This window comes from Mirounga angustirostris, unplaced genomic scaffold (genome assembly GCF_029215605.1).
Source record: "Mirounga angustirostris isolate CCGP_5_RB_7025 unplaced genomic scaffold, mMirAng1.0.hap1 SCAF_14, whole genome shotgun sequence".
In the NCBI taxonomy this organism is placed as follows: domain Eukaryota; kingdom Metazoa; phylum Chordata; class Mammalia; order Carnivora; family Phocidae; genus Mirounga; species Mirounga angustirostris.
Window position 1 is genome coordinate 54,685,329 of NW_026991722.1, and position 23,706 is coordinate 54,709,034.

The window sequence follows — 23,706 nt, forward strand, 5'->3', positions numbered from 1 at the left end:
CTTGTTATTTTTTATTTCAAAAGTTGTTTCTGCCTCTTTCAAAGACAAGCACACAGACCTAGCTTTATTTGCATTGAATACTATTAATGTATGTAGAAATATCAAGAAATGTCAAAATATTAATGAAAGTTAAAAGGAATCTATATTTTTGGGCGCCTGGGTGGCTCAGTCGTTAAGCGTCTGCCTTCGGCTCAGGTCATGATCCCAGGGTCCCGGGATCGAGCCCCACATCGGGCTCCCTGCTCCGTGGGGAGCCTGCTTCTCCCTCTCCCACTCCCCCTGCTTGTGTTCCTGCTCTCACTGTGTCTGTCTCTGTCAAATAAATAAATAAAATCTTTAAAAAAAAAAAAAAAAAGGAATCTGTATTTTCAAATGAACTTCTTATAAAAAATGCTGTCTGAGAAGTATATTTAGAGGAATCATTAGCACTTTCTTGGTATTACTTTGGTCCTTGAGGGTTGTTTTTTTAAAAAACAGACGGAATATTTCTCATGCCATATGTTTCTGACAAGAAGGTGGGATTTCCTCAGTCCTAGAATCCATTAGTCCAGACAGGGCACAGCTGCACCCAGAATACTCTGACAGTCCAAATTACAGGTATATAACACTTAATTTCTGTGCTATCTTTAAGTCAACATGCACTGAATAGTCAGATTTTTCAAACACACAATTATGATCTGCAAAAGGAATGTTCTCTTCCTCACAGGGCTTTTTAAGCCAGCACTATTACACTGATTGGCCATCAATTTATTATCACTAAGTAATTTATTATCACTAACACTTTTCACAAGTATCTAAAACCAACATATGCTGGATGGGACACTTTATTTTTATTCTGTGTGCACTTCGGCTCCCTGGTGCCCAAGGCAAACCGTGCCATTTACACGCAGTCCTCCTGCTATCACTTGATGTAATTCCTAAAGGGCCCCAGCCTATAATTAGACCTTCCAGCTGCCACATTGTACACTGCTGGGTGGAACTGCTGGTGGAACGGGAGAGGTTTTGCTTTACGGCACTCCCTGAAAAGTCCTCTTCGAGATGGTACCGCTGCAATAGCACTGTTTGGAGAACAAACAGAGTAGCTCTTCAACTATTTGCTGTGACTAGGTCTGTTTTACACATGAGGTTTGTTTTAGAATGAACTCTCGAGCCAACCACATGAGTAGGAAATTGAGACTAAGCATAAAAAAATGGGGAAGTTCAAAATGATACTAGAAACTTCCTAATTCAAAGCTGCAGAGAACATCAGTATTGAACCAGTTATAACCGCTCTCCTAGCCTTTTACGTAATTCTCCTTTCCAGGCACCACCAGCAGGATGAACCCAATTGACACAGCAACGAGGAACTAGGAGCAGGCAACAATGTCACTGTTTCAAAATCCTCAAGGCCAACAGTCCCCAGAAAGATAGTTGCAAGTCAAAGACAGTAGCAAGTGAAAAAGTAAAAGAGGAAGCAAGCTTTAAATTGGAGTATTTTTTTTTTAAGATTTTATTTATTTGAGAGAGAGAGAGAGAGAATCTGAAGCAGATGCCGCTGAGCACAGAGCCCAAGGCAGGGCTCGATCCCACGACCCTGAGATCATGACCTGAGCCGAAACCAAGAGTCGGAAGCTTAACTGACTGAGCCACCCAGGCGCCCCTAAATTGGAGTAAGTCTTTAAAACAAAAAGAAGTCTGATTTTTAAGAAGATGAAAACATTTTCAAAACACAGAGCAATGTCCACCACCCCTCTGATTCTGGTCCTGGTATTCACAGGAAACAAACGTACAGAGGAAGGTTTTTCTCCCCAAGGAAGGACCTGCTACAATTGCAGTGGGAGATCAGCCTCAACCTCAGGAAATCATTTCTCTGACTCGGAAAGTGACTATTATAAGAAACCAGACCTCAAGTGTCTATAAAAGTCAGATGAGCTAATAACTGGTACAGACACCTCAGGATGGTAAGATGGTTTTTACTAATAAATGTTCCAGGAACTACAGATGCCTTTGGTCTGTGGATCACACTCGGAGCCCCAACCCAAGGCATAGGTTCACACAATCTATGGATGCACTCCTCCTGGGCAACAGGCACCTGGCCACATCTGGGAAAATGTTCTTCTACTTGAAAGAACATGGTAACAACGAAGACCAAGGGCTCATCTATTTTGTGGGCTTTGAGATGTCAAAATTAAGACAAAATTAAGAGGATACTTTAAGGAAATATTTAAGGAATGGATGTGAAGCCAGCTCTCCCAACCGAGGGCTCCCCACCACCTTGGTTACGTGAAGCTGCTTTTTCCTCTTATTCATTCTATTGACCAGTGAGAGAATTTCTCAAGCCAGAAATCACATAGTCAATAGGGGACTAGCATGTCTCACACTAGTTCCTGACATTATCAGTTGGTTCCCATGTGAATTTTTCATTAAACTTTCTTCCAGTACCAAAAAAGGGCTCTAAAACCATCTCTGATGGAGGGGTGCTTGGGTGGCTCAGTTGGTTAAGTGTCCACCTTTTGATTTCTCAGGTCATGATCCTAGGGTCATGAGATCAAGCCCTGCATAGGGCTCAGCGTGAAGTCGGCTTGAGATTCTCTCTCTACCCCTCTCCCCCATGCTCTCTTAAAAAAAAAAAAAAAAAAGCAAAACCATCTCTGATAGAAATGTCACTGTTTCTTGCACTCCCAGGACTCCTTAAACCAAAAATGCTCAACACTGTGAACTTCCAGCATTTCCGTTTCACTGCACGTGGCTAGATTATCATCCTGGGTGTTAGTACACATTTGAGGAATATAAACTCATTTTAAGATAAGCCTAAGCAAACCAATTAGTGAGACAACTTTGATTCTTTTTTTTAAGGCAGGAGTCAACATACATATATTTACTACATATTTCTATTAGCAGACATAAACAAGAGTTGATTATTACACAAAGTCTTCTGACAGAAATACTCAAGGATGCCAAGGAAAGGAAAAAGAAGGGGCAGGAAGTGGTTGCTCTCAACTGAAATGTCCTTATATTGGAAACAGCTTCTACACACTTAAAAATTAACTGTGATTTCTAAACTGCGAAAGCCTCCCTCTCACCTTACTGGAGCCCCACTGCGCCTCTACAGAGGACACATGGTCAGGGTTTTTGAGCATTCCCTCCCCTCCCCCGAAATGTTCTGGGCCTAGTGAAGCACACCTATGTATACAAACACCCTGTTTTAAACAAAAGGGAAGCGTCTTATACACATGGTTTCACACCCTGCCTTTTCCATCGGCAGCACAGGGCACAGGCACCACCACCTCCCCCTTCAAATGCTTTCCCCTTTAGGATTCCCGACCCCGGGCTCCTGGTCTCCCCCTGCCTCACCGACTGCTCTTGGGTCTGCAGACACGGATGTACAACAGCGCTCAGTCCTTAGAGCTCTGCTCTCCTCTCCCACACTCAGTCTTGAAGAGCTTACCCAGCCTTGTGGTTCTAGACACTGTCAGGATCAGCCCCCACCCGGATCACGGTACTGAGCTCCTAACAGTTCTCTCGGGCCTTCCCTCCTCCTCCCCCCCAGTCTCTTCTGTACACATCTGCTAGAGTTCATCTCCTGAAATATAAGGTCAGGTCAGGGGACTGCTCTGTGCCATGCATGTTCCCATGTCTTCTCTGACCTCCCCTCTTATTACTCTCCCTCCCTCCACTCCAGCCACATTTGCACCCTTGTAGCAACTAAAGCTGCCAGGCCCATCTCCACCTCACACTCTAGGCTGCAGTGCTCTTCCTGCCAACACCCACGGCCTCCCTTGCGCCCCCTTCAGGGCTCTGCTCAAACGCAGCTCCCTCCCTCAAGCTGGCCTTCACTGCGCTCTCCAAAATTTCAACCTGACCTTCCCATTCCTCTTCCCTGCTTTCTTTGCTCCATAACACTTAGCGGGCCCTGACCAGATTCTATATTAGTTTATTGTTTCTTTTCGGTTTCTCACTTCTAGAGTATAACCTCAGCAAGGATTTTTACTGGCTTGTTCACTGCTCAATCTTTAGTTCCCAGAATAATGCCTGGCACTCAGCGGCAGGCACTCAGTAAATATTTGTTGAATGAGCTAATGAATGAGCAGCATATTTTGAATTCTATTTCTTAACAATTCCCTTATTAGAAGGCTAAAATGATCTCCTTATATTTAACACGGACCAGTTGCCACCGTAGGGATGTAAACACTTACGCAACAGGCTGGACATGTAGGGCTTCCCGTGCTTTCTCTAAGGACTCAGGACAGCAACAAACATCCGTCTACGTGGACTCATATTTGAAGATGAAAAGGATTAAAAGGGAAAGATTTGAGCTTTATCTTTTGGTACGAGGACCCCAGAAGTTAAAAAGAATAAGCAGAAGCTCACGAAAAAGTGTCTGAACCCGTTTATTTGGCAAATTAGCCAGCAATCTGTTTGCTCAGCAAAGACGTCGGCTCAGATGTGTGTCAAGTGACATCCCACAGTGAATTATTACAATAAAATTATAGGGTTGATAAGAGAGAAAAACTGCAGGGAAAACGGCTCACGCTAAGCTTTGAGGAGAGGAAAACATGAATGAAACAACAACAAATCCTCAACAGTTGTTTTTCACGGAAAGCACACATCCCGTTCCCAGCAAAGGCCATCCACGCGGCACAGAGCTGCGCGTGGCCCTGTCAGCGTGGACAGATGCAGAAACGAGCAAGGACAGTCGGAGATGGTACAACAGCTCAGCACCACTGCCAGTAAAGGGAGGGGAGATCGATTATGATGAAACTCTTTCATTTTTCAACCCATCCTACATCCCAGTTACTTCTGATGTGTCCATCTTGGTTCTCGTTCTTCTCCTTTTCAAAAATTCTCAGGGAAATAGTCACTTAGCTATCGCCTGTACCCAAGAATTGCTGTACCTCAACAAATCAAGTGCCACGTAGGTTTTAAGAGCAAAGATTGGTTCCTATGGAACTGGTGAATGCCCTTCCCAAAAGTGGCCCCCAGCCCTGGAATCGTGAAGGGGGCTCTGCAGAGCCAATGCTAAGGACACCTCTGCAGTGTCCCTCAATGAGCTACTGTAGAACCTCTACCAGAGGTGACAGTAGGATCATCTTACTTTCAACTGCAAGGTCCTCCAACACACAGACAGGCTTTGTTTTTCCATAGAAAGGCTTTACCTTCCCTCTCCCAGCCTTTGAGGTACACTTAGCTGAGTAATTATGGTAACTTATCCTCCAGGAGTTGGCTATTCCACAACTTTACACTGGTCCGTTTTCATGGAAATCACTAGAATGACATAAATCCTTATCTATAGCACTATACAAATGCTGGTCAGGACAACCAAAACCCAAAACATCTGTGTGGATCAAAGTAGCAAATGCTGCTCAGCAGTGAGATTGTTCTGTCCTGTGAGGCAAGTCAAAGATCTTGTCTATGATACATGGCTGTATCTCTGCCTTCATTGCTGGGCTCCATGACACAGTGACTAATAGTAATACACAGTAATTGACAGCATTTCAAAGGTGTCAAACCAGATGTGCCCCCAAAAGAAATACGCCTCAAATCATGGAGAAAATAATCAAGGCCAAATAAACTAGGTCAGTAGATTTATTTCTGAGTTGTGTAAGTTGGACATGTTTCTGAGCCATAAAGTATTAATCTAGGAGAGACAATTAAACTGCCTCATATTAGAAGGGAAGGGAGCCAGGTCAGAGTGGTTAAGCACCTCCCCACGAGTTAAAATGTTCTGGTTAGAAAAGGCCAAAGTATAATAATCTATCTTCTGCATGAGTATTATTTTGTTGCTAAGGTCGCTGCCAATCAAATAAGAAATTAAAGATAAATTATAAACTTGTCCTCCATTTAAAATATTTTCCAAGAATTTAAATGCAATGTTTCCAAGGTTAAAATCCTACTTTAAAAAAATATCTAAAAACTAGCATGTGAAATCTGATTAATCGTAAAACAGGTATAACACTTTAGTTTCTCTCCACTATGTTACACAGCATAACACTCTTATTGACGTACATTATATTTAGGGGAACAAAATTAGAAAATGCAACACTAATTAACTTTTGTTTTATTTCTCCTCCAGGTAACATCACCCGTACAACCCTCCCTACCCTCCCAGGTTCAAAGAGTATAAAGCTTACACTTGCACTAAGAACTTAAGGACTGGGCATAATACCTACCTAACAAAGATGCTGCAGGCTTAGAAATAGCAGAAGATCAGACCAGAGCATAAGCTCCATGTGGGCAGAAATTTTCTGGTTTCCACTCACTGCTATGTAGTAAGTGTCTGGCATATAATAGGTTCTCAATAAAAATTTGGTCAATAAGTGAATGAATATAAATAACATTTAGCTGGCACTCAAAACATTATTGTATTAACTTAATCATAAGATGTTGAAATACGGACAGACTCAACATTAGCCATTAAAAGCCTTAATCCTATTATATAATATTAACAATTAAAAATTTAACTTGTAGCAAGAATGCAATTAAACATTATCAGACAATGCGTATCAGGAGTTTGTTTACCACAAGTAAAAGCATTATCTTTGTAGAACAGAAACATCTACTCCTTTTAATGCCGAACAGGTATTTACAGTTACAGTATAATAATAATATAACCAATGTATTTCTGTAGACATAAACGGTGATCTGGATAAGAGAAGGTATTTGCCATGCAAGGCACGCGCTATAGACTACCTTTTAGAGACTGTATGTTTCATTGTTTTGTGCTCTACTTCAAAAACACACAAGTGCAATTCATCAGCCTGTTCACCATAAAATGTCATTAGAGTTTAAAGCCTTTAGAATACATCTCTCTTCCCTTGGTTATTGACCCATGTCTACATTCAAGGAGCTGAAACAGTGAACAACTAACATTGTTCCTAAAAGTCATCCTAATAGGAGCCAAATGGTAAACAACAATACATAACAAAGCAAAGCAACAGATATAAAGTAACAAACAAGTTTTCCATTTCACTACAATGTACCATACAATGTACCCTAAGTCATATTATACTGACTGTATTTCAAGATTGAAAGAGAAGAAATATCAAGGACCCAGTATCAAAAACATCATATGTCAAGTAAATGGGGATATACGAAAGGAGTAATTCCCGTTGAAACTTCCGTGAGGACAGACATATATGCTGTGTACATTATACAAGGGCCAAAATTACGGTAAAAGCAGTGGTTTCCATAGTTTTAGATTTCACAAACTGGTAAACTGACATTACTGAACATGAAATGGTGTTAGATTTGGCTACTGAACCAAACATGATCCACAATGGTTTCTGAATAGAAGGTATTCAAAGTGGATCGCTCCAAGTTTTTCTGTTTTCCCCCACGACTTCCTCTCATTCTAGACCACCACAGCTTCCTCCTGATAATTCTTTTTTCTTTCCTCAAACTATTTAAATCAGGTTTTTTATCAATTGAAACAATAAGCCAACACTCCAAATCAGAAACAGATTGATACTATCAAACTGATAGAAATAAATTTATGGGATGCCTGAGTGGGTCAGTCAGTTAAGCATCTGCCTTTGGCTCAGGTCATGATCCCAGGGTCCTGGGATAGAGCCCCACATTGGGCTCCCTGCTCAGCGGGGAGCCTGCTTCTCCCTCTCCCTCTGCTGCTGTCCTTGTTTGTTCTCTCTCTCTGTAAAATAAATACATAAAATCTCTTAAAAAATAAAATAAAATAAATTTATACCTAAAGGATTAGGGACAATCTTTTTGCAAAATAAAATGTGATTCTTCTCCATTTAAATTTTCAAAATATATTCAATTTAAAAAAATTTTAATACCTGTTAGTTGTAAGCCTGACTTCTTTGAGAAAGGGTGTCCAAGATCACATCCTTACTAGGTTTTTTTGGTTTTAAAAACCTTTTGTTTAAAAAAAGATTTAAAAATATGCATATATATTTATAATATCCTACAAATAGATATTTAAATACACATTTTAAATATGATTTATATGGATATATGTATATACACATATATCCCTAAAAATACTAAATCTACTTAATTCTTACAACAAACCTATAAAGCAGGTACTATTACTATTCCCAATTGAAGAAACTGAAGCATGGAAAGTTTATTTAACTTTCCCCTGGTCATATAGACAGTAATTTGCTGGGTTCTTAACTACTATATTATCCTGCCAACAGCTGCTTTCCTACTATCTGTAATTAACAAATATAAACAAAATATTTCCATTGTTCATTTTCAGGAAACAGGGCAGATCAGGGATTTTACATTGCTAAAACAAACTCATCTCTCCTTCTGACATCATGCTCTATGGGCCAAGCAAGGAGGCCACATTCTTCTATCTCAACCACTCAGAAAGTTAAGGTCCCTTCACTCTATCTATGGACGAGTCCCGGGGAGGATCTGCCGAGCTGGCCTGGATCACACGGGTGGCATGGAGAAGCGTGACTGACAAGGCCTGGGTACCTAGCTGCCACTGTACCCAGGGAGCAGGCAGCCTGTATTGGCAGCCCCAAATAATCACAAGAAAGGAGTCAGGAGCAATTCTCTAAAGCAATAGGGAGCAGGTGCTGGTCAGACTGAAAGATGCACACAACAATGTTAACACTGTGAGATCACTTGTCTAGCTTATTTCAATTGTTCACTTTTAGTCATGCATTGCAGAAAACCCAGTTTTAGCACAGATAGGCCACACTCATTTCATTCCATTCAAAATGATATACAAGTAACAGGAAGTTCCCCTTCTTCTGTGCCCTTTCAACATTTGTTGCTCGCCGGGCCCAAGGAAGAGCAGGGCTGGACAGCCCAGGGGCCTGAGTGGTTAGCATAAGAGGCCCAGACAACCACAGCAAGAAGGAGTTTGTCCAAGAGCAATTACATGGCCTAGGAAAGCTTTCACGTGCATCAGCACTATTCCATGGACTGGCATTTTGAGTCCAACTCTATGAAGTATTAGTAATATTAATAACCTGTATAGCAACACGATGAGGTCAGCTTTACTACAATTCCCATTTCGGATATGCACTTGGCATGTGCACAAATGTCACATAAACCCAAGGCCAGTGTTGCCATCCACACTTTGCAGGTGAAGAAACCGTGGTGAAGGAACTAAAGAACTTGCCAATGACTCCACTGTTAAAAGTGCCTGAGCTGGGATTAAACATGCAGACTGTATCATATATATGGACAACTAACTGCCTGTCACAAATCTGATCCAAAACTCCCACAATAATTATAACCCATATAAATGATAGGTATATAGTATAATCACAATATGTATGCATGACTGTTATATAATACAAAACATGAAGATTCGCATCTATCTTCTTAGAACTTAAAGGCATGAGGAGAACTCTTAGAACACACAGGCCTTCTAAATCTGCCATTATTAGAGAGTACCTAAATTGACATCTTCTTTACCACTCAATCAACTTCTCTTTATCAGGCAGATGCATTAAAATCATTGCAGTGTCCCTAGTACCTCTTCCAAAAAGATACTTTCTACCGAAGAAACAGCCAATGCATATTTAATGCTTATGAGGATCATAATGAAGCTGGTATTTCGACTAACATGTTTTCAACTTCATCCTCTTTTCAGTATAAAACACCAGCAAGAAGCAAGACTGTTCCATCAGGCAATTCCATTTCACCAGAAAGCCATAAGAACGATTATCTTTATCATCACAGTCTCTTTAAATAGAGCTACAAAACATCAAATTTGCTGATCTGGGCCTGAGATGGAATCCCGACTGCTTGGGGTAAAGAATAATAGCTTCAAGCTGAGTCACTGTTGTTATCAGACATCTAGAATCTGTGAGGCCAACTACAGACGGATCCTAGGATGTGGAGCACCAGCAGGTCTTCAGCAAACCTATTCCTGTGGGCCATCAACTGAAGTACTTCATGAGGAATGATCATGGAGGGTGTGGGTCTCCCACATCTTCAGTTATTACAGAACATCTAATCTGGTATCTTCTTTATCAGTCAACTCCCCTTTATCAACCCAACATGTCCAGCTCACACTGATCTTAGAGCCTCATGCAGGAGTAAGTCACTGTTGGCACCAAGAAAAAAAGGAATATACAGTTTATACTTTAACAACATAGGGATCATGGACACCAACCACTCCCTATAGTCGAATATCTGTGTAAAACTTTTGTCTCCCCCCAAACTTAACTGCGAATAGCCTACTGTTGACTGGAGGCCTTTCCAACAATGTAAGCAGTCATTTAACACATATTTTGTAATACGTACTATATACTGCATTCTTATAATAAAGCCAGAGAAAAGGAAATGTGAAGAAAATCAGAAGAGAAAATACATTTACAGTACTCTACTGTATTTATCAGAAAAAATCCGCATTAAGTGGACCTGTGCAGTGTTGTTCAAAGTTCAACTGTAATTGAAAACAAATTTAAGAATGAAGAGAGACTATTCATCTTTACCGACACTGAGTACCTGGAGCTATTTAAATAGGGAGAAATTCTGTATTTCTACCCTCCTGAAGTCTAGACATGATACTTAGATTTAGAGAAAAATGTAATTTCCTATAAAGAAACAGACATAAGGCAGTAATGAAAACTTTCTTCTGGATAAGATATTCTTTAAAACTAAGTTAAAGATGATTTCACATATGAAAACAAAAATATCTATCTTTATACCTCCCAATAATTTCCTTACTGTATTCCAAATGAAAAATTATCAGTTTTCTTTAATTAGAACGCATGCCTAATCAAAACCTCACTTATCTACTTGATATTTCACTGGAGAGCTCAGAATTAAAAACCAACTACTCCTTGAGTTTCCCAGAAGAAAAATGAGAGATGTAAAAATTATTTTCTAAATTACAAGACAATAGAATATTCATTGGTAAGAATAAAAACCCTGTTTACCTTAGACTGTGCTAAAACTGGAAGGGGAAAAAAGGGGGGTAGGCCAGATGGTATGTCTGGGAAGATACTGACAACGTGGAAGTGTTAATTCTTGGAGAGGGGTAAATTACTATATTCTAACAAGCATCAAGAATCCCAATTGTTAATTGAAAATGACTGGAACCCAACTGTCACTCTGGAAGCATGACACCGCTCAGTGACGTATGTCTTGACTTGGCACATACACCAATTCTTTTATATCCCAAGAAGATCCCGCAGGCTGTACAAGCAAGCTTTCTCAGCAGGGAGTCTCACTTTTTAAGGTTATATTGACAACTTAAAGTTAAATCACTTTTAACGCAACCAGATCTACTAAGTGTTAAAGATTGACTTAAGATTTTTCCTTCATAAATTCATGGGATTGTCTCCCATTCTATTTTAAATAACTCCTTCATTTAAATATTTCTTGGGTACTATCATGTGCTTATTAGCACAGTTCTAAGAGCTGGGGTCTATGGCAAAAAAGCAAAGCTGATATTCTCTGTGTGGGGCAGATGGCAATAAACATAAGTAAAGTACATTTAATACGAAGAAATGTAAGCAGGGAAGGGGGACAGGTAGTGTTGAATGGGGTGGGAGGTGGTGGGGGCTTATGTACAAGGAGCAAGCTGTGTAAATATGCTGGAGGAGACTGGAGTTTCTAGGCTGAGGGGACAGGCAAGTACCACATCTCTAAGGTGTAAGCATGACCCTGTTCAAGGATGAGTAAGGAAGCCATGAACCTTGGCTAAAGCATCCGGTCTTCCCTAATAAGAAATACACCATGGAATCCTGCAGATGTCAATATACATGAACACAAACATCATGAACAAAGCAAGCTGCAGAAGGATATATATGGCACACCATGTAATGGTTTTGAGACATCGAAAACAAGACCACAAATAATTTAGTGATATGATAAATAGTTACATGGAAAAGAATAAAGAACTGTTACCATGATGAGAAACACAAATCCAGAAGAGCGGCTGCTCACAGGAGGGAGGGAGGCACCGTTGTGGAGGAAAGCTTGGGGAGAGACTGCACGTTTGACTCATGTTTTATTTCCTCAGCTGGATGTTGGGTATAACGGTGGTCATTACACTATTACTCAACTTTTTGTGTATCGGAAATATTCTGCACCATTCCTAGAAAGGAATCCTCAAACCTATCTCAGCAACCTCCGCTTTCTTCACCATCCGTGGGTCATCCTGACATTTACCTTTGAGTGACAGACAAGACAGCACCAGTATTTCTGTTCAGCTATGATCAAGAATACTTTATCCCTGGTAGAATCATTTGTTATCACAAGGAGAAAGGGAGCAAATTAAGGGAATGAAAAAGCTGTCATCATGTTTCTAGCACTCTGTAAGTACACATTAGAACCTCTTACGGTCTACAGAAAAGGGCTACATAAAGGAAAATACAGTAAGTCTATTAGTGCTTTACACGAAGCTGCATGTCACAATTTTAAATTCAGCCCCTTCTCTACATAGGAGGTGAGTATTTTTAGCAATGTCACCTTTGCTTCTCTACATATTTTTTTTTAAAGATTTTATTTATTTATTTGAGAGAGAGAGAGTGAGAGAGAGCATGAGAGGGGAGAGGGTCAGAGGGAGAAGCAGACTCCCCACTGAGCGAGGAGCCCGATGTGGGACTCGATCCTGGGACTCCGGGATCACGACCTGAGCTGAAGGAAGTTGCTTAACCAACTGAACCACCCAGGGGCCCCATACTTCTTTAAAAAAATAAAACACTGTGGATAAAAATTCATACTGCACTTCATACCTCACTGCCCATACTTCCAGTCTTCCTATGAGCGTCCAGGTATCCCAGCCATGCACATGTATACATGTTCTATTCCCTTACTTTCCTCTCCTCCTTAACACACTGCAGTTTGCACCACCCTCAGGATGCCCTGGGCCTGGGAGAGAAAGGAGAGCGGGGAAGCGGCAGGACCGGTGGGCATGTGGGGAAATGAGCACCTCTCTGAGCTCCTTACAGAGAGCTGGTCAACCTGGAAGCAGTTAAATGCAAAGTTGTCTCAGGAACAGTATCCCCTGGGGACTGGGGGGGGGGGGGGCAGGTACTGCTCCTTCCTGAAACACATTTCCCCAAAGTCCTCTCTCTAGGACCTTATCTTCCCCAGCTTTAATGCCCTTTGTATTTTAATGACTTGTGTCTCAACCCTGAAGCTGGACCTCTCTGGCTGGCTGATTCCTGTGTAAAGCCTCCTGGACATCTCTCCTTGGATGTCCCACAGGACCCTTGGGCCGAACTCCTGATGTCTGTGTCCCCGTCACCAACCCCACCATCAACCCAGGCCTCCTCTGCTGGATGTAAGCTCAGGGGCAGTAAGTGGGGCCACTCCCCTCTCCCCTACCTCCCAAACCCAGACACATCCCCAAACCACAAATCCACCTCCTAAACATTTTCCCAATGATTCATTTCCCTCCGTCTCTACCACCACATCCTTACTTCAAACTACCCTGAATTCCTGCCTGGACAGTAATATTGCTGTGAGTACTTACTATGTGCAAAGGACTTATACACAGGGTTGCTGGAAGGTCAAATTTATTGTGAAATGTGATTATTTTTAGTTTACAGAAAAAGGAAGTGCATTTTTAAGGTTAGGTATTTCCTGAAGTTATAAATCTACACGGCTATGGAATCAAGACTTATTAAATAAGTTTACAGAATCATTCATTCACTCAAACAAATGACTCAAAAACAGTCATTTTAACAATTGATATACTGTCTCTTACAAAGGAAATTCCCTAGATTAATACAAGAGCCAAAGTAACTTTTCTGAAAATCACATTTGACCACATGTTCCAACAGGGCAATACTCCTCATTGCCTCTGCATCTCCTCGAGGCAACATGGTTCCTGGGGCCCTGAGCTCTGGCCCAGTGGCCTCCAAGGCTCATCTCATCATCTCCCCACTGTGCCCGGATCCCATCTTGCTTCTTAGCCAGATGCAGTTTCCTTCAGCTCCTTGAAGTGACTTAACTCCCTTGTTCCTCTCAGCCTTTGTACACACTGGCCAGTCGTTGCAAACATGCCCTGTAGCCTCGACCCAGTCAGGCCCTCCCCTGTGTCTGTCATGCGCTGATGCTAGGTCACTGCTCAGGTCTTAGGTCTGACATCTCGCCCTCTCCTTCCAGGACCACACAACCCAAGTCTGGGTAGGAGAGCTTCCTGGGTCTCATTCACGGTCCCAATGCCCCTATCACTGCACTAGTCCTGGCGGACTGTCACTGCCAAGCAGACACTGATCTCTGTGCCCTGGGTGACAAGGAGGCCCAGGAGAGCGGGCACTGCTCGTCATTTTGTTCGCCACTCCACTGTTGGTACCTGCATTAGTGCTGGCACTTAGTAAGTACTCAAGACATACTCCCTTGTGAGGAGAACAAACCGAGGCACAGAACTGGGAGAGTAGAGCATGAAAGAAGTCAGACATGCTCCTTCCCCCACGCATGCCGTCTTATCCCTACAAAGACCCCCGATTATTATCGTGCGCATCTTTACAGCTCGACAAGTGCTTTCCCATCAATTACACAATTGGTCGTCGCAATAATTCTACAGGAAGAAGAATGGGGTTGCTCTGCAAATTTAGATCTCTCCCTCAGAGAGGCTCGGTGACTTCTTTTAGCCAACTTGCAAATAAACACGAGTCTTTGGTCTTGTCTGTCGTGTACACCTGCAGGATCCTTCAGAAGAACATGAATGAGTTGGGACACAGTCAAGGTTCTGGATTCTGGTGAACTAGAGTTGCAGTCAGACCAAGGAAAGGGGGCAGCTGAAACTGAAGTAGGCTCAGGGGGCAGATGTAGGCTTTGTAAGCACCAAAGCTTTTACAATTTGGGGGGCATTATTTAAGAAAAAGGATTATAAAATTACGAATTCAAACGTAAGTAACAAATGTCATTAGTTTCACAGTCCACATCTGAGCAGGACAGCAGGAGAAATTAAACTTATACGAGAAAAAAGAGGAGGTGTATTCAAAGTCAAAATAATATCACAAGAAAGGTAAGGCACAGGAAAGGGGGGGCAAGAGTAAAAGCTCTTTATTCAGCGGTGACAGGGGATCACTTGAGGCACTGTACCAGGCCCACACACACACAATGATTACAGATGTGGTCCCTACCCCGGACCACATACAATGGAGAATTAGTATCACACCTGAAGAGGAGGGGTACAATCAAGAAGGACTTAGTAAAATGTCAGAAGTCCCCAAATGGCAGTATCTAAAGTAGCCCTCTACACCCGTGGTCACTGTCATCTGGTCCTGCTTCAGAGCATTCATCCCCCTCTGAAATCACATTTATTTGCTTATTGCCTATCCCCCTGCTTAAACTACAGGGCGAACAGGAAAGCAGAGAGGTCTGCTTTGTCCTGTTCACTGCTGTCATCCTAGCACCAAGCAAGGTACCAGGTTCACGAGGAGCCTTCCAGAAGTATTTGTGGAATAAACAAATAAATGAGTAAAGGAATAATGAACAAAGGAACCAAACCTTACAAAGGCTCAAAGTGCCAAGCTTTAGTACATGTCATTGGTCTTTACGGTCTAAATGTGTATTTTGGTATCCTTTAGTGAATCTTTTAAAATGAACCATCACTGTTGCCAAATGAGCATCCTGCTTGGACAAATCATAATTTCAAAGAAGCCTGGCTCAGGGCCAAGCAGCCAAGAAGAAACATGGGCTCCAAGCTTGAGGAGGAAGCGGAGTCAAAAGACGGGGTTGGTTTGTTACACTTCTTTCTTTAGTCTGACAGACACCTGAACCAGAGTCGTTTGGAGAAGGGATAGCTGGGACAGAAGCTGGCCTGGGTGGAGAAGACCTGGATTCATCATGGGGGAGAGTAAAACGTTCACTGAGACAGAGAGAGTGGAAGCCAGCCACGGGCAGTGTGTAGACGCGTGTTCGGGCGGCTCCTCAGTACACTAGGTCGTTTAGAATTCTAGCCAGGAGAAGTTACAGGCAAGGAGAGCACCAGGTTGAAATCCAACTCTTAAATAAGAACATGTAGAAATAACAGGTATGATGGTAAACAGATAAAACCAATAAATGTTTCAAAGGCACACTTTGCTGGAAATTAAGTAGAAAAAGAGATTATGAAAATTTACTAATATTTGTATATTGCATCCTTTACCCTTTACATATATTGTCTGAATGTCAAGGCACTCATACAGGTGGTTCCAAGATGCAAGTCTGGTGATACTTAGAGACACTGCAGTGAGGAGAAAAGCCAGTGTCTGAGGATGGTTAAGTCACTCATCTCGCTCGCGAAAGCCGCTTCAGGCCTGCGAGGCTGCCCCACGGCTACAGCTCCGAGGTCTGGAAGCTCCCCCTGGAACTCACCTGTAGAGACTGAGGAACTGATGTAATTCAAAGATTAAATACAAATGACTTTTGTTTTGTTGCCTCTCTACATAGAGAAGTGAGAAGTGTGTCCTTTTCGGATGGAGAACAGAGAAAATAAAGCTAATTAGCATCCATCATAATGTAATCCGGCCATTTACCACTTATATAATATCACCAAGAATACTAACAGCTGCAAAGAAAACAAAGGTTTTACTCATTTTCATCTATGTAAGAACTTCCTAACAACTTAAGAATATTTGTAAAACCCAAATAGCTCAGTATGATTTTGATCAGCAGAATCACCTTTACCCATAGAGGCATTTCCTCCTCACAGATTATACTCCATTTTTGTATTATTGTAGAGAAAACTAACCCCAACTGAAGGCATACCAAGCCTCGTATTTTCACCAATTTTTTAAAAAGATTTTATTTATTTATTTATTTACTTACTTAGTTTAAAGAAGATTTTATTTACTTACTTACTTACTTACAGCGTGGGGGTGGGGGGGCAAAGGGAGACAGAGAATCCCCAAGCAACACAGGGCCCAATCCCATGACCCCGTGACCACAATCTGAGCCAAAACCAAGAATCAGACCTCAACCGAGTCAGCCAGGCTCCTCTCTCGCTTACTAATTTAATACTCCTGACCATTATGCTACATAATTACTATCATCCCTATTTAACAGATAAGAAAACTAACCTTTAATCCTACTTCCTTAATCTTTTAAATTTTACTTAATTTCCTAGAAGGGCCACAAAAGGGATTAACTGATGGACCAGCCATAGTGAAACCAGGCAGGGCTCTTTATGCTGAGCATTCTCTCAAACATTAGTACTATTTATTGACAGGGTAGTATCTTTCCAGATTACATATTTACCAGACAGTAACCAGTAAACTAGAAAGTTGTTGAGACAAGATTCCTTAAGATAGCTGTCTCAAAATGTGGCCCAGGGACCACAGTATCAGAACCCGCTAAAAGCACCTGTTGACATACAGATGCCTGGACCCAGCTCCAGACCTATTAAGTGAGAACTATGGATGGGTCCCTAGAAATTGCTTTTTAACAAATTCCCCAGGAAATTCTGTTACACAAGAAAATGTGAAAACCACTGTGGCTAATTCCTTGCAAACCTCTATTACCATCATTTGGAGTTTCAAATTTGACAAAATTCTATATTCTCATTGAGGGTCATCTTTTGGATTATGGAGTTTGTGGTAGAATGTCCCAAAATTCCATACTCCCCTTGGGGATTTTTCTTTGCAACCTCACAATTCCTAACAGGTCTCTAGGAACAAGCAAAGTAGGCAAACAACAGAGTAGCTTAATTGGGCAAACATTTACTGTGTGCCTACTCTCATTACACATGGCTCTAGAGGTCTTCGGATATTTAAGTCCCATTGCAACCTGCCCGTTGGCACCATCATTGCCCTTTCACAGCTGGAGGACGTGGCCCAGAGAAATGGAGGAAGCTGCCCCAAGTTACCCAGCTGAAGGGGAGCAGATATTTCAACCCATATCTACTCTAACTTACTGTATTTTCTCTATTCTACAACATAGCTCCTCCCCCATGAATTACTGCTATCTAGATTTCAGGATTCAAGTGGAAGAACTTTCCAAATGTCTTGAGCAAACTGGTCAGCTTCTATATCTTTTCCAACCCCATACTTTGTCCACTAACAGCATTCCTCTTAAGCTCAAGTTAATAAAAGTTGCCACCTATAGCACAAAATAATGGCATAAAGCAGACAAAAATCAAGAATTCTCTCAAATGAAATTACCAAACACTGTAGCTCCATGATGTGAGTAACTCTAGATACAAATTACATAGAAGCAAACAACTCCCAGGCCCATCCTTGGGCTCAGGCTCCATCATGGCAACCTAGCAGTAGCCTAGGTCCACCATGCCAGTTAGTGCCATCTTGGGATCATACAGCTATTTTCCTCAGCCACATGAATGTAGGAAAACAACATGGATTTCAAGTAAAACTAACAGTCAAAACCATGGGCTTGACTTTAACATAACAGAGTGGCCCATATCCCTGGAGAATCTGCATGAAATCTGTGAACAGAGTTCGACATTCGCTAACCCTCTACTGCTGAAGACAAAGGCAAGGTTCAGAAATCAGAACAAGACCCAGGGCAGCTTTTTTTTTTCCCCCTTTCTCTGGAAGCCCCATGCCTCCACACCTCCTAAACTATCCCAGACTCTGAAGTGTCTCAACTCTGAATTCAGAGTCCAGTTCAGTTACAGGCTGTGGTGTCTGCTACCTGCTGGGGATGCCGCGATGCATGAGGGGAGACAGTGGGTACCTGGGACCTCAAGGTTAGGCTGTGCCAGGGGAGGTCCTCTGTCTGTGAATACACTCTGGTCACAGTATGAATTAAGAAATCAAAAAATATATGGTGAAAGCCTGGTTGTTTTAGTTTATTAAGACTAAGTACACACACATTACACTGAAATGCACGCAACTGCCATTAGATATTTTAATTTTGCTTAATGTCCTGTTTCACCACAGCACCCTGATGTGTGTGCTACAAGACAATGACGAAAAGTACAAGCAGAAAGTAGCAGGAGGAGGAGGGGCTGGATGACAAGATTTCAAATAATCACCATCGTTAAGGTAATGATCCTTCACCAGTATTGCATGGGGCCCAAAGAAAATATTTATTTCCCATTAAAAATAATGATGTAGATATAAATTTGTATACATGAGAAAGCTTCCCAGGACATACTGTTACATAAAAAAGAAAATGGTTACATATAATGTTTAAGCTAGAAATCTGTTCTTGTAAAATATTATGTACCTATGTGAGTCCCTACATACACAAAATAAAGCTACTGCTATTTACTAGGCACTTAGGAAACATCATCGGATACTGTGTTCAGTGGTTTGCATGTTTTGTATCACTTAATCCTCATATCCTTGAGATGTAAACCTTATGGACATTTTAGAAATTAGCAAACAGAGTCAAGGAAGTTGAAAGCTGATCCAGGTCACAGAACGATTAAATAGCAAGACTGGGAGCCCAACCCAAGTCTGTCTGATTCCAGGACCCACTGCGGCATATTAGACATTCCAAGAGATAGCTCTGGAAGGATGTTTGCCAAAAATATTAACAGCAGCTGTCTCTAGAGCTTTTTGTTTTTCAGTATTTTAGAATATATTTTACTTCATTTTATTATTATTTTTTATATATTATTTTTTAGGGGGGTGGGGAAGGAGAGGGAGAGAGAGAATCTTAAGCAGGCTCCATGCCCAGTGGGGAGCTCAACACCGGGTTCAATCTCATGACGCCAAGATCATGACCTGAGCTGAAATCAAGAGTTGGACGCCTAACCCACTGAGCCACCCAGGCGCCCCTAGAACATATTTTAAAGTAAGCATGCAATATTTTTTAATATCTAAAATAACAAAGATGTTTTAATTGGAAGGATAAATAAGCAGCATGAAAATCTTCCCATCTTCCATATATCTAATCTTCCACTCTAAACAGCCCCAGAACAACAACTAATCTCCAACTGAATGTGACCACAAAAAATATATGGAGTTGCCAAAATACCAATCACAGAGAGGAGAAATCATTACAATCAATTTCTGAAAAATTCTGGATTAGGCCATTAACAAAAGATCATCTATCTCCAGACTCCTATTCTTCCAATACAGCCTACATTCATCACCAGATAAACACTCTTCTTTCCTATTCAATTACCTTCCTTGGCTCCCTACTATCTAGTAAAGTCCAAAATATCCTTTCGTCTCATATCCCAAAACCTTCCACAAGCAGGCCCCACACTTCCTCCTTCGACTCGTCTCCTACTGCTCCCTAGTGTAAAGGCTACATTCCAGCTAAATTTAGGCCTGTTGACCTCTGAAGTACCAGGACTAATCTCAATCAAAGTCCAACCATCTTCCAAGGACCAAAACAGAATACAAAGACCATTCAATAGATGTGTCCTATCAAGTAATGCACAAAAGAAACATAATTACTGGGGCACCTGGGTGGCACAGCTGGTTAAGTGTCTGACTCTTGGTTTCACTCAGGTCATGATCTTGGGGTAGTGAGATCAAGCCCCTCACCCAGCGGGAGTCTGCTTAAGATTCTCTCTTTCCCTCTCCTTCTGCCCCTCTTGCCGCCTGTGTGCACTTTCTCTCTTTAAATAATTTTTTTTAAATCTTAAAAAAATAATTACAAATACACAGAATGGGCCATATAAATAAGAACTGATTATAAAGTATTCTTCATAAAAAAAATTTGCACACCCAAGTGACAAACCATATTCCATAAAATTCATGACACCATTCATTGTAAGAGACACAGCACTCTGCCAATCAAGCTATGACTCATACATCAGAATTTTTCTTTTCTAGTTAAAGAATTCTTAGATTTATTTAGGTATTCTATGCATAAATAAATACACAGAAACAAAATAATTTGGCCGAGGTCAGACTCTGCCTCCTTTGAATTGCAGGCCAACTCAGTTATTACTGTCCATGCTTTCCCACAATGCCATCCCTTATGCATCTTTATCAGTGAGGCACCATTTCTTACCAGTGCCCGTTACTACTCCACGATTATCTTCCAATCACCTGACATCCAATCTCCAATTTTGGACGCATGCTCCAATCAGTGGAATCAGTTGCCTGCTTTCTCTGCCACATGGCTGAGAGCAACGGTAAGTCATATCTCTAACTCAGACATGTTAAAATGCAAAAATATGTTTGTTGTAGAAATGATGACATTGGGGTTTGCACAGACACAGAGAAACTCACTGTTTGATAATGTAAGCACTATGTACAAAAATGACCAAAGAGGAGAGACCTACAATAGAAAATAGTTTTTCTCTTTTTAGTCCAACGTCAGGATCAATATCATCACCCAGCCCTAATCCATTTTCAGCTTCTGTCACACACCAGTCCAATCCCCTTCCTCATCTTCTGAGAATTCCCTCTACACTGATGTCCTCCATGACACCAATTAGAGCCGGCAGGAAAGGAAGCAGGCCGCCTGCAGATCTTCCCTTAAAGAAGCCATTCTTGTTTCTCTAGGTACCTGCAGTATTTTCTTCTCTGATATGGCAAAACCTCCAGAACCTACCTCATTCAAGCTATGGGCAGAATAGCAAGCTTGTTATGAAGAGGATCATGCCATTAAAAATAATGACTGCAGACATGGGTCCAGTAATTCTCATTTTTAAATAGAGTAGCAGTGCCTTTGAAGCCTTTTCAAATATTTCTTGTAGTGAAGCATAAGTCACAAATGGCCTCATTTTTCATTCAAGTCCATAAATATTTACTCAGTGCTATAAGTGTTTAGACCTGTACTTGGTTTGGGGATGAAACTCCAAGAAAAATAAGTTCCTACTCACATCATGCACTCACTCACTCAGTAAAACTGGAGAGAAAAATAAATACACGAAGCAGTTAAATATTGCATTTTTTCCTAGGTCCAGTACAGACCTTTCTGCTTTTTTTTTTTTTCTTTTTTAAGTTTGTAAGGAAGAGCTGTAAGAACAATGTATCAAAATGTCAGCAATCTAAAAATTAAGTTGTCAGCTTTTTCTCTGCACTGCAAATTACAAAAGAATTAGAGGTTTGGTGCTAATAGAAGCTTACAATTCTAAAGTGTGCAATTTAACCAATCACCGCAAGGTCTAAAAATGCAATTCCGAAGACCTTTCCACCAAGTGATCTGCAATTTCAACTTCTTTACTTGTGTCATTCTTCCCATTTTCCCCCCTTGCTTTGGAAATTGTTCTGGAATCGCTACACAGTGAAGAACTGCCCAGAGCCTCTACATGCATAATACACTCACATGAAAAAAATGATAGTCATCTTGACCAAGGAGGTATAGAAAAGACAATGAAGATCTGCAGCTATTCCAGGAGTCTTCATTTCTTCATGCTCATGTCACATTACATGCAGAAATCAAAACATGTAATGTACTTTACAGTTTCAGAATTTCAGACTTCCTTTTGTAATTTATTCAATACTAATTTGGGTGAAACATGCCTGTGATCATCTGTGCACTAGAAATCTAAGTTAGGATTAAAATGTTAAATTATAAAATAATTTGAACAATTTAAATGGAAATCAATTACCCCAAATCACTGCAGATATCTTGTAAACTTGTGAGATCTCTAGCTTTTTCCATCATTGCCAATTGCCATCACATCACTCAAAAATAAATCGGAAAGAACACCGCCTACACAGAAAACACACTATCTTTATAGACAACACATACTTTTAAAAGACAATACTAATAATCTAAACCAAAAATTTAGCAAGAATGCTATTTTAGTACAAAGAATAGTAAAAAAAAAAAAAAATACTGGCTCTGTGCATAAACAAAAATATAGACTCATTATTCTTGCTCTCTGGATAATTTTTTAAATGGCCCTTTTTAAAGATTACGTATAGTGTTTTACCCAGTAAAAGGGAAATTCAATGATTTCTACTATTTCACACACACACACAAAAAAAACAACCCTCTTCTTCCTTGATCTATGAAACACACTTTCCTATGCAGCCTTGAATTCACATCTACCTTCCCATCCTCCAAACAATACCTTATGGTGCAGTTCAACTTGCGAAAGGAGAGTCTCGTTCATTTATCAGGCAAAGTTAAAGCCAGCAAGATGCTTCAGACCGTCTGGTTTTGCCTGCCCCACCCTTGTTTCCTTTGAGCCATAGTGATGTCACAACACCAGGCAGGGCAATGACTTCACTGCTCCAGTCCTTGCTTTTGAGCACACAATTCTTTGCTGCCAAGGCAAATCAAATGACAGCAGAACACTCCAAGAGTGCCTGACGAATTCCCAACAAATTAGCGCTAGCAAGCCTTTTGAAAGAAATAGATGCAGCAATTGCACCACTAAAGATCTCTCTAAATGAAGTGGTGCTAAAGATTAATTTGATTCATGGTTTTCAATAGTAAGTCTATATCCCATAATAAAGCTGACATTCAGGACAGAACGGTGTCTGGATACTTGGAAGGCACTATGGGAACCAAAGATGTCCAGGACAGTCAAGTAAATAAGTAATATCTCTCTTCATTATAGCCAAATTCTCACAAATTCTCTCTCTCAAACGTATAGTTTTCGGCTTACTCCTGAATGAAGTTCTACGTCACCAATTGGACATGAATTCTAATTTGTGAATTTTAAGACTTTTTTTAAAGCACTAACTTAAAAGATGAATATGTATATTACAACATGTAAGACCATACCCTGGACAAAAAGTTCCTGCCATATTTAATCAACATAGAGTAAATCCAGAAAAGATTCACAAACTGATGACAATATTACATCTCTCAGTACATGAAGGGTTGCTTGTCTTGCACCTGGGCAGCCCCTTAATGCATTTGACCAAACAGTTCTAAAAAAAACCAATGTATACATAAAATAGTTTCTAATCAAGTAAAAAAAAAAAATTCCCTGGTCTCCTATTTCAACACAATTCAAAGTTGGCC

At 40.9% G+C, this 23,706-nt stretch overlaps 1 protein-coding gene across 19 annotated transcripts in view; it reads right to left on the bottom strand.

Annotated features, from left to right (window-relative positions):
- The window catches only part of EPB41L3 (erythrocyte membrane protein band 4.1 like 3), a 245,232-nt gene that overhangs the window by 125,087 nt on the left and 96,439 nt on the right, over window positions 1–23,706 (bottom strand). For 2 of the 19 annotated variants that reach the window (XM_045887012.3, XM_045887008.3), the window contains exon 1: window positions 22,805–23,476. The exons of 16 other annotated variants lie outside the window; for them this stretch is intronic. The gene's annotated coding sequence lies outside the window, so the exon portion shown is untranslated. Of the gene's footprint in view, window positions 1–22,804; window positions 23,495–23,706 lie in introns of those variants that run through there. One more of the 19 variants, XM_045887020.3, reaches the window with a different exon arrangement.